Source organism: Pyrus communis, chromosome 11, assembly GCF_041283825.1.
Source record: "Pyrus communis isolate YQ-2024b chromosome 11, ASM4128382v1, whole genome shotgun sequence".
NCBI lineage: Eukaryota > Viridiplantae > Streptophyta > Magnoliopsida > Rosales > Rosaceae > Pyrus > Pyrus communis.
In genome coordinates this window covers 23731070-23749167 of record NC_142575.1, presented here as the reverse complement: position 1 = coordinate 23749167, position 18098 = coordinate 23731070, and the positions used below count along the sequence as shown (strand labels likewise).

The 18098-nt window shown below is 41.0% G+C and overlaps 1 long non-coding RNA gene and 1 pseudogene across 2 annotated transcripts; one reads left to right on the top strand and one right to left on the bottom strand.

Annotated features, from left to right (window-relative positions):
- Positions 1 to 265: 265 nt before the first annotated feature.
- LOC137743499 (long-chain-alcohol O-fatty-acyltransferase pseudogene) lies at positions 266 to 1874 on the bottom strand (annotated as a pseudogene). Its single transcript, XR_015952930.1, has one exon. The product of XR_015952930.1 is annotated as a long-chain-alcohol O-fatty-acyltransferase pseudogene (transcript).
- Positions 1875 to 16608: 14734 nt separating this feature from the next.
- On the top strand, positions 16609 to 17123 carry LOC148693133 (uncharacterized). Its single transcript, XR_015952932.1, has 3 exons — positions 16609 to 16755; positions 16851 to 16994; positions 17095 to 17123. It is a non-coding gene; the product is annotated as an uncharacterized LOC148693133 (long non-coding RNA).
- The last annotated feature ends 975 nt before the right edge of the window (positions 17124 to 18098 follow it).

The following is an 18098-nucleotide window of genomic DNA, read 5'->3' as shown; positions in this document are numbered from 1 at the left end:
CTCTCTCTCAACTTTTCTTTGGCTCTTCTCATATGATTTCTGTCTCCATTGCCTTGGCCCTTGTGATGCTTTAATGGGCCTCGGTTGGAAGAGTTTATGTTGCAATGTGCAACGGATATGCATCTGGGGTGAATCGGGTGATTATACTTTCAAATGGTCATTAGTTCAAACACCATATTCATTTAATCATAATTAAGCACAAGGTTCACAATAGAATATAAATAAAACAACAAATTTGTCCATCAATACGAGCTTGGCTCAAAACTATGAAGCGATTGTTGTATACAACAGTAGATTTATAGTGTCATTTCGTACACTTGAACTTGCTTTTTCAAAGGAACTTCTGAATTCATATCTCATACGACAAATTAAAAGAGAGAAGATTTATGATCGTACTTTCGTTAAAAAACACAAACAAGTTGAAGCAATGGGTCTTTCATCAAAGTAACCAACAAATTATTCGTGTATCAACTAACTTTTCCACCAATAAAAGTTTAAGGGCAGGTGGGACTTGACAAAATCCACCATAACTGGATACTCATTTATAGCTTTCACATCCACGCCATTTCTAAGCAGCTGAGGGAAGAACAGCCAATTGGCCGTCACAGCCAAGAACAACAACGTCAACGGCCCCGAAATCACCGGTTTTAACCGACACCTGTCGGCCACTGCCTTCTTGACCTCCACTTCGATTGCCACACACACCCCATGCAGCACAAAGAACCATGTCACCTCCCACGTCGGAGACACACGTGCCAGATAGTAATAAATCACTTCGTGCATTAGACCTGAGACTGCAAAAGTGGACATCATAGCGAGAAATCGGGCCAATCGAGACCCAACTACACGCGTGAAAATATTGCGTACCGGGTAGTACGTAGTGGGTCGTAAAATGTTTGTGACCATGAGGTTCCATCTACAGCCCCAAAAGTCTTGAAGCGAAGTGGAAAGGTAAGGCTCGTTGGAATGCGGCTCGAGCTCAAATCCAAAAACGGCTCGAGCCGGGGTCGCAAACAGGGGTAGCAAAATTTCTAGCCCCAGGTACAGGTGGCAGCAGTACAAAACCAATATAACATATGGGTGTAAATGTTGCCTATAGTCATATGATCCAACTACCAAAGCCAAAAGCAAGGCTTTTACAGCAAACAGAATTGACTTTTTACCAATTGGATAACTTGGGTTCTCAGATTTTGTGGGATTTGGGGGGATTATGTGATCTGGGTTTTGATTCGGCGGTGATTTTTGAGGTGGGTTTTGCTTGATTTTGATTGGGAGGATAGCTAGGGAGATAAATTGGAAGAGGGTTAGTGGGGGTGGAGAAGATAGAGGGCCATGATCAAAGGAGAAGAGGAGGAGCTTGAAGGTGGCAAGCCAGACGAGGAAGAAGGTGGTGGGCCCACCAAGGTGGAAGGAATGGAGGTTTAAGGGGAGGAGGATGAAGAGGTAGAGGATGGGGAGGAGAGAGATGAGCCTGAGGATGCCCTTTGGGATTCTGGATGATATGTAGAAACAATAACACAGAGATATGTTGGCTAGGAAACATACCTTGATGAAGTTGTAGATTTCATCCTCCATTTCTGGTTTGGTCTGGTCTCTTTCTCTCTCTAGATTTGTATCCTCTCTCTACAGAGATATAGGGAAGGGAGGAGTATTGAAGTTGTGTTTGAGTTTGGGGATTATGGTAAATGAATAGGTCAGGTGGAAGTTAAAACTTCTGTTGGGCCTTATTTGCACCACACATTGGCCCTGTGCTTGTATTTACTGCCTTTGCTAGTTTATTGGTTGTTGGATCTGAATTGTATGTATTTCGTGCGTTCATGATAAGTTGGTTAAGTGAGTACTCTTCTTCCTAGCGCTCGAGGTCCCAGTTCTAATTCTTCCTGTATGGACTGTGTAACCAAAAAGAAGATGAAAACCGAAACCTATGACAAAAATCGTAGTACCAACTGAGAATATTGTAAAGCCAAAAATAATTAAGAGGCGACACGTGAATTTTTGGATAAAAAATGATAAAATTACCCTTGAGGCACACCGGAGTTCTTACACACAAGCAGTGGACAATCATCCCTCAATCAAGTCAAAAGTGTCCAAATAGGTATTTATTTACAACCTATATCATTCATCCTTATCATATTTTCTCCACAAGGTAACCCCCAAATCCTTTCTCTTTTATTATATTAATTAGCCAATTAATCATCCCATCAATTAGCTAATTAATCACAAAATCAAGAACCTAACCCACAAATTGGTGCTTTTATTGAGAGTTGAGTCCCATAATCTTAGAAGACTCTCGCATCCAAGGTTTTCTATTTTCTTGTCCATTTGTAGATTTTTCGTACGTTCTTATTTTTAGAATTTTTTTATTTGCAAAAATTCTTTGGTAAAACCTAAAAGAAAAGTACAATGAAAAGAAATTTGGAAACTTCAACGAACGAAAATTCCAATGTTCAAGAGATGGGATCATGGCGATCCACGAGGCTAAACATGACAATAAGTGGAGCGGCACCACCACCACAAGGCTCCACCATGGCAACCACTGTGGTGGCCACCGGGGTAGCCACCTACGGTGAGGTCCATGGTACCACCACCACGGCCCAAGCCGTGTAATCCAAGCTTGATGTGCCATCCAAAGCCCACGGCCCAAGCCGTGTCATTCCAAGCCCAAGGTAAATTAGCCCGTGCCTTCCAAATCCAACACGAGCCCAATGCATTGCCGAGTCAAGCCCAAGCCTCGCACTTGTATGCACCACACTCCGAGTAGCCCACTCCCGTGGCCCAGCCTACTCATACGACCTAGCCTGCTCCCGTGGTTTCCAAAGCAGCCCCAAGTCAGCCCAAGATTATCTCAACCATCCTGACATACCATCGAGCTGAGGGCATTTTCACCACATTTCTTTGCAGATTTGACATTGCCAACTCAAATCTCGCGCCCAGAGTCTACTACCCTTCCACTGCTCAAAGAGGTGCATTCCTTCCAAGCTCTTCCAATCCAAATGGCGAACAACATTTGCCCCAACAAGTCACAGAGTTGACGAGCGCCCTTGCACAATAGACAACCTTGGTGAATTTACTCTTGCAACACATTGAGATCCAACGAGCCCCATACGAGGTGTCCCAAAGGAGGACAAGGGCAGACGAAGAACCTCTCCAGCAACGTCCTGTTAAGCAGCCACTCAACCAATAACGAACCTAGCGTTTGGGCAGCGTACACTCCAGATTAGACCCCCGAGATAGCGTATACTCTCGTCTTAGCGCGGGAATTAGCATGCACTCTGGACTAGGCCAACGGATAAGCATACATACACGGTTAGGGCCACACTTTGATAATCAACATGAGCAACCTTCTAGGCAAAGCATTCATTCGCGGCTAGGCCCACATGAAGCATTATCCACATCACATCAAAGTAGGTAGCACGACGGACGGAGAGATGCAGTCACTTAGTCCGACTCAAGTTCAACCAGCAGCCTGCGAAGAATTTCCTCGCCTACCAGGAATGGACCACATGCACCGCCGTCGCGGCATAGACCGACTAACAACATAGAAAAGCAACTTAGACCGGTAGGTCAAGATCAGAGGCAACTAAGAGCTTTGCTACCTCAATAAAGACAAATTAAGGAAGAGGTAAAGAGGCACCTCAACAAGCGATTGCGTGATCTCTAATGCAACGAAAGGGCCGATGAAGCACTACGACGAAACATGACTAACATGTGCAGGTAACCCTTCACGGACAAGATCAAGCAGGCAGAGCCTCCACGCCAGTTTAGTACGCCACACTTCACATCTTTTAAAGGAGATGAAGATCCGAAGAAGCACTTGAAGCACTACCGAAGCACAATGATCCTTTATTGGAGCAACGATGCCCGTATGTGCAAAATCTTCGCCATCATCTTACAATGAGAAGCACAAGATTGGTTTCACATCTTGCTACCACGATCCATTCGGAATTTTGATGATTTTTCCTTGGTTTTCACCAAAGAATACTCATCTTACCGCTCGATCAAGAAAAAGTCCAACCACTTGTCAACGTGAAGAAGAACCCAAAGGAGTCGCTTCGAGACTACGTGAAGAGGTTCAAAGCAGAAAAGGTCAAGATCATTGGATGCGATGACTCGATAACAAGCACAGCCTTCCAAAAATGACTTCCAGCAAATCACCCACTGTTCGGAGAAATGATTATGAAAGAAGATCTAACTCTAGCGGACTCTTTCGCTCTGGCAGAGAAGCATGCACTTTGGGATAAGGCTCGACGAGTAGATAAGGCACCCAAGCAACCTAAAAAAGAGTCGGCAATGGCTCAAAAGAAGAAGGATATGAAGCAGTCCAGCAAAAACAGGCAGAAAGTCAAACGTAGGGACCGACCCACGACCAAAGAAGGCATGACAACCAAGAACAACTTTAAGTTCTCAATTCCGTTCCACTAAATCCTTCGCAACATCAAGAATGAGTCATGGTTCAAGCTATCGAAACAATCAAAGGAAGATACTTCCAAGTTGGATCACACCAAATACTACGCATTCCACCGAGGCCTAGGTCACACAATCGACAACTACTACACTTGGAAGAACTACCTAGAGAAACTCGTGAAAGAAGGCAAGGCCGATAGATACTTGGATAAGCGAGCTGTGCAGCCTAGAAGGAATGCAAACGATGATGAGGAGCCGTCAACCAAGACGATTCAAATCAATGGCATCATCGAATCCGAGCACTTGGGGGCCACCAACTACTCCAAAAAGATGAAGATCCAGCAGGTTTACTAGTCTCACAAGTCCAAGCAGTCAACACCCAACCCGAATCCATCAGTGGCTTCATCGAGTAGGATGCAGAATGTGTTGATTTTCCACATAACGATGCACTAGTAGTATATGTCCAACTGGCCCATACCATAGTTGACAGAATGATGGTTAACAATGGAAGTGTAGTCAACCTACTTCAACTTTCAATCATTCAAAAAATGGGCCTGCAAAGCACAATCATCCGCCGAGTGGAGGTACTTACTAGATTCAACGGGCACACCTCAACTGCCATTGGTCCCATCACACTTGACGTGGAAACACCACCAATTGTCTCAAAGTAGAAGTTAATGATCGTAAGCAACCCATCTCCCTATAATGGGATTCTTGGGAGACCTTGGTTGATCAAGCTGGATGCCGTCACTTCCGTCAAGTATCAAAATATTTGATTTTCGCATCCCGAGATGAGGAGTTGGAGAGATCAAATTTGACTAGGCTGCATCTTGATGATGCACTGTGCAAGTGTTGAAAGAATCAAAGAATAACACCTTTATCCCCATAGAGGCTACCGAGGTCCAAGGGGTTAAAGAAGCTATCAAATAGTAATTATAGCAATCGGGTTAAAAAGATAGCACCCAAGCAAGTGAGATAGGATGGAAACCCGATAAGGATGCTGAAGACATCATTCTTGACCCCTATCAGTCGGAAAAGAAGGCTAGAATCGACTCACGTCTAAGCCCAGCCGAGAAGGAAGAACTCATGACTTTCCTTAGGGAAAATTGAGATGTTTTTGCATGGTCACCTTCCAACTTCGCTACCAAACTAGTGATCTAAAAGAGAAAACATTTCATACCCGAGAGAGTAGCAATCATTGAGGTGGAAATTGACAAGCTACTAGAGGTCAGATTCATAAAAAAATGTAGCACACTCAGCATGGCTTGCCAACGTCGTGCTAGTCGTGAAGAAAGAGAAGGGTAAATAGAGGGTTTGCATAAACTACACCGACCTCAACAAAGCATGCCCAAAAGATCCTTATCCGCTTCCCCGAATTGATCTACTAGTAGATTCAACTTCAGGGAACCAGCTGCTTAGCTTTTTGGATGCATATTCCGGTTACAACCAAATAGCCATGTATGAGCCCGATGAGGAGAAAACCGCGTTCGTGATCGAGCGAGGGACCTACTGTTACAAAGCCATGCCCTTTGGCCTCAAGACTGCGGGAGCCACATACCAAAGGTTAGTAAACATGATGTTCAAGAAGCAAATTAAGGTAACCATGGAAGTCTATGTCGATGACATCATGGTGAAAGGCAAGCAGCGGCCATACCACATCGACAACCTGTCGGAAACTTTCAACATCCTCATAAAGTACAAGATGAAACTCAACCCCACCAAATGCACATTCGGAGTATCTTTAGGTAGATTTTTAGGGTATCTAGTAACCCAACGAGGAATCAAAGCACATCCCAAGAAAATTTGAGTGATCCTAGAGATGAAAGCTCCCATTACCTTGAAGGAGATCCAAGCTTGACTGGACGAGAAACTACATTCAATCATTTTTTTTCATGGTTCACTGATCAATGCAAACCCTTTTTCAAGGCCATCAAGAGGGCATAATGAAACAAATGGGATGAAGAGTGCGAAAGAGCTTTCCAAAACATGAAGAAGTATCTTACATCACTTCCCTTACTATCCAAGCCGGAAGCAGCGCAAGACTTATACATTTACCTGGTAATCTCCAAAGTAGCAGTGAGCTCTGCCCTAATACGAGAAGAGCTGGGGGCCCAACTGCCAGTATTCTACACTTCTAAAGTTCTTCTCGATGCAGAAACAAGATATCCAAAGATCGAAAAAATAATTTTGGCACTAGTTGTTAAGGCTCGGAAGCTCAGACCATACTTTCAAGCTCATATAGTCATTGTCATAACTTAGTATCCTCTACAATCAATCCTACATGGTTGGACGCTTCTCAACGAGTAATGAAGTGGGCGTTGGAACTTGGCCAATACGGTTTAGTTTTTCGACCCTGCACGGCGATAAGAGCCTAAGCCTTGGCGGACTTCATAGCGAAATTCACACCTAGCCTAGGCGACGTAACAGAGTGGCCCAATGACACCCCGAAAGTAGCTAAGCATACCTTAGCCACGCCTGCTCCATCCGACGGTGACTTCTGGCATTTGCATGTCGATAGCGCATCCAATTACAAAGGCTCGGGAGCAGGCGTGGTCCTCGTCACCCCAGACGATTCAGTACTCGAGCAGGAGATCATTCTAAGCTTCAAAGCCTCCAACAACGAAGCAGAGTACGAGGCCCTACTAGTAGGCCTTCGAATGGCAAAAGACTTGGTGGTGAAGAAGCTCGTAATTCATTCAAATTCCCAGCTAATCACCAACCAGACTACTGGGGAATACAGGGCAAAACATCCTAGGATGGCGCAATACCTAGAAAAGGTACACAAGCAGCTTAAGACATTTCAGACTTACACTCTCATCCGAAGATCTTACACCGGACCATATCTCCGTTGTCTAACGCCTCCCAATGACTTAAAGGTTATAAGCTTAATCCATGAAGGCGTTTGTGGAAACCACTCTGAAGGCCGATCCTTAGCACAAAAGGCTTTTAACGCAAGCTACTACTGGCCTACCATGCACCAAGATGCTAAGGAGTTAGTACAAAAATACGATCACTACCAATGCTACAAGCCAATACCAGCACTGCTTGCTAGTGAGCTACACCCGCAGATGAGACCTTGGTCGTTCATGCAATGGATAATCGACCTGGTAGGACCTATGCCGCCTGCTACTAGGGGTAGATGCATGATGATCGTGGCAACTGACTACTTTACCAAATAGGTAGAAGCAGAGCCCATGATGACCATGACTCAAAGGGACATATAGCGCTTCATATGGAGGAACATCATTTGCCAATTTGGCATCCTTCAGTCCATCGTTACCAATAACAGCCCGTAATTTGTGGGCAAAGATTTGGTGAAGTTCTTCCAAAAATGTGGCATCAAGCAACATATGTTCACTTTGAGATATCCTCAAGGCAATGGGCAGGCTGAAGCATCCAACAGGACGATCCTCGACTGCCTCAAGAAATCCCTCACTAACAAGAAGAGAAAATGGCTAGATGAAATCCCCGGATGTCTATGGGCATATCGCACCACCAAAAGACGAGCAATTGGTGAGACTCTTTTCTCTTTGGCATTTGGTTCGGAAGCAATCATTCATCCCAACATTATCCTGCCAAGCATCAGTACTCTAGTCCCAAGCATTTAACAGAATAGTAAGGAGATGGCCACAAGTTTAGATTTGGCAGAGGAGAAACGCGAGCATACCATCACTCACATCCCAGCCTACCAGCAACAGGTCTTCTCCAGCTACAATAAAAGGGCCAAGATCTGGCAATTCCAACCCGGTGATCTAGTCCTAAGAAAAACCTTCATCACTTCCCGTAGAGAAGGCCTCAAAAAGATTAATCCCGTCTGCGAAGGTCTGTACAAGATCAGCAAAGTATGCGGTAAAGGTAATTACACCCTTGCCACCATGAACAACAAAGAGATTGAGAAGCAATGGAATGTCTACAACTTGAGGAAGTACCATGCGTGACCTTTTACTATATCAAGACGCGAAGACTTAAGCAGGTCAACCTACCTCACTAGCCGATGACTATCTAATTGTTATAAAGTCTTTACAGTTAAGTTATTCGTTCGTTTCACTCGGTTTTCAGGTAGGAATTCAGAAGTAATTTACAACTTGGCTCGATTACATGTCTACAACAACTTATCTTTCATACACTTCCTTTACTCGATGACTACCACCTCACATTTCCCTTTAACCCCCTCAGCTTTCTCTCATCTCCAAACTCTTCTTTCTCCCTCAGCTCTCTCTTCCGTCTACATAATTGAACGGCCAGGAGGTAAGCCATCACTTAGCATGACGGCAAGGCGAAACCTTCACCATATTTTTCCTTTCTGCCACTTAATCCACCACCATTTACCTCTTCTCGACCATCTATCCCTACAAGCTCAGAGAAACTACACACACCATCATCGTTACTCACAAGTTCTCTGACCACCATCACACATTTTCAGGCCTTGAAATAAGGACATAAATGTGCAGGAACCCCAAACTCGAGGACTCTCGACCTCTGTACGAACTTAGAAACTTTCTCTACAAAACTATGTCATACACAGCCTTGGTAAGTCTTAGGAACTCATGCCCTCATTCCTTTCTGTGGTCTGTGAATGATCTTAGGGTTTAAAACTTGCTTTGGTAAGGTGTGGATGCGGTTTGGACGCGTGGGAAGAAATTCCCCAGTTTTTTGGCAGAGGAAACCGTGACTAATGGACCACATTTAGCCCATTCCCTCAGCCAATTCTGGCCATTATTCGACTTCAAAAGAGTAAAAACCTGTCCCCACATTCCTAGCTTTTAGTTGGCTTTTGGATCATTGCATTTGTTGGATATTTGAGCTAGAAAATAGCTTTGGAAAACAGGACTGCATTAACCATTTTTAGGCAAAACGAAGAAAGCGAGTACTATGGAACTCGCAGGCGCGTGGGCGTGTGTGAGAAGCCATAACATAGTGGTGCGTGGTTGCGAGGGCAGCCACCTTGTGGCAGCACATGGAGGAACCTGCGGTCCTTCCTTAGGTTTCTCGACGTGCCGGACCCGAATCTGCCCTCTGTTTTCGGAAATTTAACCGTTTTAAAATAGTTTCTTTATTAGCCATACTTTGTACAAAAACACGTTTATACTTTAGTACGTTACGTATTTTGCATAAATGGTTTCGTTTCTAGGCGAAACGCATCGCAATGACTTTCAATGCTACGAGGTGGGTTCGACTCGACAACATGATCTGTGAGTGGGTCTTTTTGTTGATATATACATATATTTATTTAGTTTCCATATATACATCTAATAATGAAAATTTCTATATATTGCCGTAATTAAATTAACATTTATAGGAAATGACGTAATGATGAGAATTAGGAAATCACTGTAACTTTTACGGGATGCCTTAATTAAGTTCACGGCTATGAATAATATTATGTTGACTAGAATTATCAAATCACTATGGCACGACTGTGTTTATGTTATCTGATTATCGTTGTTGCACCGATGTTAGTACTCGCCCGGGCCAGGGACATTCTTTCACGTGTATATGCATATTGCACTGTATGTTCACTTTGGATTCATTGTAGGTGCCAGTCCTGTCCTAGATTGCTATAGGCAATTAGAACTTGTATGTGCTGCGCATAACGCCAATCTTCACAAGATTGTAGTACTAGAGTGTATATCATTGTTACACCCAATCTTGTTTATGTCAAAATAACTCTGCATGAACTTGTGTGTCAGCATATGTTGATGAGCACTCGATATGATATGTTTGCTTATGCAAGATTATATGATTACGGACATCATGTGCTTACTTACAAAATATTGTGTCGTATTGAATTCTTGAGATTTTGTAGACTACAGTAAGTATTTTCTTACTATATATAGTATGTATATTTTGGAAACTATACTTGTACGGCGAGGGGTTATTATGCTTTTTAAAAGGTTTTAGTGCTGAGCTTTCAAGTCGACAAGGATTCTTGGCAAATCTTAATATTGGAGATTACCTTCAATTGTATAATTCTCATTTTACCCTACTGTACTTTACTTATGCTCTGGCATCACGTGTGAAATGGGTACATTCCCACTCATATGCGCACTCTTTTATTTTGGCACTTTTAAGTTTAAATATATCCACACTTTCCACATCACTGTACTTTATGGCTTCGTCATCCTCCTAGTTTTGTCTAGCATGGCTCTATTCGGAGTCCAAGTGGACATTTCGGGTCAGGGTGTGTCAGTTTGGTATCAGAGCATAAGTTTGGGCAGTATTGCGTTCATCACATGCGTGATGTAAGCATTCTTAGTTCCTGAACCTAAGTGTCGAATCTTGCCACCTCGTCGAATATGAAAAATGTGTTAGCTTTTCCCTAAGTTTTGGACATTTTAGACGACTTATCGACGTTCTAGAAGAACATTTTGGCGGCCACCTTTAGACTTTAAACAAAGAATCTTACTGCCAAGGAAAATCTTGATTCACAGACGAGTTTGTGGCCCTGAAGTAGGGCTAATGTATTGATACTTGTGTGCCACCAGAGATTTACCAATCAATTCCACTACATTTATCTCATTATCATTACCAATCCTTTCGAGTTAGGAAACCAAGAATAGTTTTGATTCCTTGGCGATATCTATTAGTATACCATTTATCGGAATTCCTACAAAGTTGTACTTTCGTCAAAATTTCCAGAAACATCTTTAGTGACAATGTGGTGCTAAAGGGGTAGCACTCGACAGAAGAACATCTGGGGGATAGTCACTTTTGGTTTCCGATAACACTAATCTTTTCTAACGCACTAGTGATCATTCCGGATCTTCAGGAAGAAGATCAAATTCCGTTTAAGTCCGTTCTAAAGTAGATTATTAGCAAATTTCTTTTTTCGGCTTTAGGACATTCCAACCAACACTAATCTCAGATTTCCTTTCAATGTTGTACTCTTCAATTGAATAAGCATAGGCACAGGCGTACGAGTTGTTATACCTACGGTCAGTAGAAATCCTCCAAGTAGTAAGTATTTTCTCTAGAATTAATGAAACCACCTCAAATGACCAATTCCTTACCATCTATCTGAAACCATCCACCGAAGTAGGCTATAATCTGTAATCAGCCTACAGTGACGCTACTAATTGACAATACTGTCCAATATCTAGGAACTGTCAACCAGTATTCAAGCGGTATGATTTCTGATACCGGACACAGGTAACAGTATCTGGGAGTGCTACCTTTATGCCAAAATGCTGGTTTATAATTTCAAGGTAACGAACAATATCAAAATGTCATAAATATGTTAATTAGCGGCACAACTGATAGACTGATTAACAATGGCTATCTGAGTTGAAAAAATTAAAATCATGGAAACTTAATGGAAAGCCTTGTAAGAGGATAGTAAACTTGTAGTTGTTTTAACCATATTTTCCACTTAGGTAACCAAAACCACTTCAACGAACCATCCTTCTGATTACTTCCACAAGCAAATATCAATTTGAAGCACGAGTTATTTTCCCACAGTAAGAGTGAAATGAGCATTGAGAAAATTGTGAAGACCTAGTAGCACGTGGCGTAAAGAAAGAAAGTAGTATGGTACGTTTCAAGGACGTATATCTCTAGCATCATTTCTTAAAATTTTAATTGGGATAACACCAAATGGTGAAGTGAAGTGCACCATTGATCCACTTTCTCGTACTACACCAACTTTCCTTGCATCTTTTCGAACAAGTCCCACATCTTTGAGAGAACTTAGTTACTAAAGCTTCCAGATTAGGAATTTACCCAACCAAACACTTTATCTAGAGAACTTCAAACCTGTCCGCGAAGGCGAAAGACTTAAACTTAGGATTGTACCTAGATTTTAGCAACTCATCTATGTGAAGATTAAAACCGTTAATCCATAGCTTGAATTGATGATGGTCTACCCGACCAACTTTTGGATTAAACTTTCTTTCGTAGCCTAACGAATTCGTTGTAGTCTTACAGGCGACTTTCTTGCCTATCCCAACAACGAGATTAAATTCTCTAATTTTCGACAGTCAGCTTTATACAAAATTCCTCAAATGTTAGCTTTGTTTAGATATGGTATTTTTCTCGGGAGACGTGATCTCAGTAAAAAATATTATTTTCTTTTTCCCAAAAAGGTTTTAGTGGAAGAAGGTTGAAATTCTCACAAAGTGTTGTGAAATGCAAGATATCTTTAACCTTATCGATTATATCACCAGTCTGTTAGCGAGTTTTCAACTGTAGCATTTTCCTTCCAAGTTGACCAAGGAAAGTTAGGTTAGTTGTAATGCTGTTTATGAATAAAGTTTCTAACAACCAAACTATTGTCTCACCTCACCTTTGTTTTACACCTTTCGATGACATTGATCATTTCAAAATCCATGATGATGTGTTCTTTGGATGTTTCAACTGTGTAAAGGTAGCATGATGGAGTATCACTTATATTTTCCAACGATTATTTCCATTCGAAATGAACCATCATATTCAAGACCTAAAATCAACAGTTATCATCTTCATTTGAAAACCGGATGACATTTTTTTTTGTGGAGAAACGTGTCAAAAATCTTTACTAACCTTAGACTTTTCAAATACATCTTCATTTGTAATAAGCCAAATTTCTGACAGCGATGATGGAAAAACCAGATCAATGTCTACGCTTGCATTATTGTGTATTACCCTGGTTGTACAAACGTTATTACTGTTACATCAACAAAAGACATATATACCCTTGCACACTTTCAGACTGTGCTATCTCATTTCAACTGGAATTCACGAGTATTGATATGGCATTACTTACAATCATTCAGAAATCGTTCAAGTGTTATAATCACTTCTTGTATCCAAATAGAGATGGGAAAATATCATTATAAGCTCCCTGTACAAGCTATCTTGTACATATGGAGATTATTATGATGTTTCAATGATTATAGATCGACTTGATAAAATCAACCCACTTCCCATTAGTCCAGAGGGACTGCATTTTTTACCACTTGGTAAAAGTTACTCATTCTTGAATTTATCAAATTTTCTGACGCTTTGATCGGTATCTAGTCTTACTAGGATTCCATATTCACCCTTCTATGCCAGAACGCATTCCAGTCAACTTTGGGTACATGTCTACCCTATTGCACTTCGTATTATTTTGAAGCCGATAAACTGTCTAGAAGAACCATTAACAATGGAATTGCAGTTGTGACCATTAATTTCTCAATCACCCAACAAATACTTTGCTAAACGAATATTTACTGTTGGTGATTGAATACTCTAGAAGCTATTGTTGTAACGAGATGTCATGCATTAATTCCAGTTACCTTGTATTTTAGAATTGATGGACTTGTTTTGATCCTCAAATTCTTGAGTGTTTTTTTAGCCTTCCCAACATAGTTTTTCATTAAATTCAAGAGAAATTCACTATGAATCTGCTTGTTAAGGCGTTGTGGACTACATGGTGTCCATGTCACTATCGTACTTTATCGTGGTACGTGTTTCACTTCCAAGTTTTGGGAAGTCTTCTTGAAGGCTGTGAGTACAAAATTGTCTGATACCACACTTCATCCTCAGATTAATGGCTAGTTTGAACGAATTATCCAGACCTTCGTGACATATTGCGTTTATCTGTTCTATAGTTTTAGCATGATTGTAGTATACACTTATCTTTGTTAGAGTTGCGTGTAACTGCAGTTACACTTTCGGTTCTTGAGTATGACACCATTTGAGACGTGGCATAAAGATTTCATGCACAACATATGATTGACAGACGAGTATTGCAAACAGGTATTTGAATGATCGAGTTTAAGATGTAGCAAATTGTGAGCTATTGCGATGTCGCCCAAGAGAGTAGTACGTGAGAGCAGTCTAGGCGCTAATAAGACAATTTATATGTATTTCCTAATAAGGGGCAAGATGGTAATATTGCATCCTCAGGAATTTGTTGCTTGCTTATCGAGACAATAGTGAGCTGTCAATATCGCGGGCTGCAGGCCGTAATATCGATAACTTATTTGTTGGAATTGTTAAGCAAGTGAACAAGTAGGCCCGTCTAAATTAGCATTTTTATTTATTTATTTATTTAATAGTTGTTTGGGCTTGATCCAAAGATACTATACACTTACCTTCGAAGTATGTGACGCAACAAGGGCGTAAGTGAAAAATATTCTATATTCAGTTTTAATTTCAGTACAATTATTTTAACTTTACATTATTATATATATGTATTTTGATGAGAGGTTATTATACATATACAAATACTACTGACTTATTGTTTTTATAAAAAGTCTTATATTATACTATTGTATTGAAGGAGAAGGAAGGTATGAGTTTGGGGGCATGAATGAGGAATTATTGCTCTCCGATCGCGACGGAATGGCATTCTCCTTTATGCAACCACTCTAACTTGATATCTTTAGTACAAATTTATTTTTTTGCTATCTTTTCACTATTTTTTATTAACAATTGATTTCAAATTCCGGGGACGAAATTTTTTTTAAGGTGGGTAGATTGTGACAACCCATCGCTAATTTTACGATTTTATAAATTTTAAAAGAGTGATTTGACAAAAATACCCTAGAGGCAAGATTGTTGACTTTAGTTGACTGCCTTTTAGTGACTCGTGTGGCAATCCAAACGCGATGTCAGTGGCGTGTGTTAAAAATACTTGTAAGAGTACAAGGTTGTCATAATATAGCAGCTCAAGTAAGGTAGTTTTCCACAGGGATTGAATGAATAATTTATGTTAAAACCAAATCTTAATTAACTATTTGAAAACAAAGTTTGGAAGATGTTGATTTTACGACCTAAAATATTAAAAACGAATTTAATTAAAAAACAATTAAATAAATTAAGAAAGTAAATAAAACAAAAGAAAATAGTTTTGAAAATAAATTTGAGCACTAAGGTTCCGCTGTCACCTTAACAATTCTACATAGTTCTTTCAATTCACATGCATATTTCGAAGGTTAGGCTTTCCTAAAGTATGCCCCACTTGGAACCTCCAACATAGAACATCCAGATCGAATGTGAACATGCTAGACTCATTAAGTTTTGTGAAAACCTTTTGAAAAACCAGACAAAAGCAATGTCTTACATCCTAAGAAGTTACAAATATTAACCACAAGAAGCCAGCGCTAATTTCAGGGACAACCCTCCGCCAAAATTGCATCAAATTACTTTTCTAAATATCCTAATGGTGGCCAATCATCAAGACAAATAGATAGTTTAAAGCACAGTGATTAATAATGCAAAACTTGCATGCATAATATCAGAAGCAAATTCAAAAGAAACTACATATTCTTGCTAAGGCTCGTGGCCTTGCCCTAGCAAACGAAACTAGTTACGAATAATCATAAAACAAAATATTATTAAAAACATGGATAGAAAACACCTTGAAAATAAACTTGAATCATCAAGGCTCTCTAAAGCCAATGTATTGTGTTCTCCCCCCTTCTAACCTAACGGCTAAAAAGCCTTATTAATACTACTACAAAATAAAATCCTACCTTGAAAAGGTCTTAGAAGAAAACTAGGAAGCATAATTAAATGATAAAACAGAAAATAAAAGGTTTCCTATTTGAATTAGAATTCGGAGTTCTCCAAAAATCACACTTTTGACTGATTAAATCAACTCTGATTTGGTCCCAAAATGTCTCTTTTTAAATCTGAAGACGTCCCCTACAAATCCTCAGAAGGAATCTTCCTCAAAATACACCATCTTGACTTTCAAAATACCCAAAACGTCCAGAAATGTCAATCTGGGAAAGCTGCGCGCTGGGCGTTTATTTCAATGCCACGGTCAAACGACTTGGTAGAAAAATATGGAATTTTGATAAAATAATCTTGAAAGACATATGAACATCCTCCAATTGGAATCACTCCAAAATTCATCCATTTGATCACTTTTTGCTTCAGAGGAAGTCGAATGTCCTACATTGAAAATATAATACAAAGTATCAAAATTCTACCAAAATAACCAGTACATTATAACTAAGATTAGGGTAAAATATATGGTATAATATGGACTCATCATGTGGTATAGTGTGGGTGGTGGTGTTGGGATGTATGCCCTGGGTCTGGCGGCACTACACCTGTGACATCCCGTCCCGGAAATATCGAAACGTACATTTGAAATTACAATTTTACCCCTAGTTCGTTACATTTACGTGTAGTGTTGTGTGGTGTAGTGTTGTAGGACCACACACACACTCACACACTCTCTTTCTCTCCCGTGATTCCCTCTCCCTCTGTCTCTTTTCTTTTTCTTCTCTCTCTCTCTCCTGAGCTCCATCCATTCTTCTTCTTCCTTCTGAAAACGTACGGACAACACACACATCACCCAAACCTTGATGGATCGAAGGAACCAAGGGCATTTTTGGACTCGTGAAGCTCGTACGAGTGCAACCATACCATTTTCAGGTAAGAAATCCTTCGTTTTCGTGTCGATTCGAGGTATTCCGATTTCGAGTACTGTTCATGCAAGATTAATCTAGTTAGTTTTTAGACTTTTGAAGCTTGTAGATGTCTTAGTGAGGTCCCAAGGAGCCTCGGAGTACTTCGTTGGAGAAGTTTGGACGTCGGGATCATCGTGGTCAAAGTTGGCCGGAGCTTTCGAGGGGTTTTCCGGCGAAACCACGGCGAGTTAGGGGTCAAGGCAGGTATGGATGTGTTCGTCTCGTCAATACCTTCAATTTGATATATAGTACGTCGAAAATGGTTAAGAAATGAAGAAGTTATGACACTTTGAAATTTACCCAGAAATTCCGGCAAAACACCATCTCCGGCGACGCGAGGAAGAAGACGCGCGCGTGGGCAGCGCGTGAACAGTGCGCGTGGGGGCGCGTGAGAGCTCCAAATTGAGTTCTGAAAATTGTCACGCGTTCGTGACGTCGTGTAGATCACCGTGGTATATTCATACACCCAAATTGAGCAACGTATGAGAAAGTTATGGACGAATGTTTGGTGTATGTGCGTTAAATAATGTCAATTTGGTTACTTTTTGTATAGGTGAAAATTATACAGAGGAAGAATGTAACCAAGCTAGGGGGAGGTTCAGGGACCTATGAGACGTCGATGTGATCAGTGAGTGGGCAGTTATTTTTCAGTATATATATATATATACGTATGCTTGACGTATTTCCCAGAAACGTATTTTAAAAGAAATACGAATTAATTATCCTGTCATATATGCATCATATTTTAATATGTGCATTACCATAATTATGCATACTGTTGCATGGTGCTGAGGAGGCCCAGGTAAGTTACGATTGAAATACTATCATCACATGCATTAGTAGTGGCATACATTTATATATGTGTATTGGTGCTGTGGACGCACAGGTAAGTGCCAGGTAAGTGGTATTCATGTTGTTATGCAGTAGTAGTTTGAGAGGATTAGAGAGCTCATAATCTGCACCCCCGGTGTTAGTGCTCCCGCCCAGGGCCAGGGCACAGCCTTCACGTGTATGTTCACCAGCACCGCATGCTCGCCTTGGATCCAAGATAGGTGCAAGCCTGTCGTACAGACCACAATAGGTGGTTCCGACTTGTAGGTGACCCGCGATTTATCGCACAGCTTCACGTGATCGTAGCACTAGAGCATACATATATATATTACACCCAGCCTGTCGTACAGACCACGTTAGGTGGTTCCGACTTGTGTGCAGATTCAGTTATTGAGTTGAGAGTGGAGCTCTAGATGCAGCCGTACAGGTCACGTTAGGTGACTCCCGGCTGCCAGATTATATGTTATTGTTATGAGT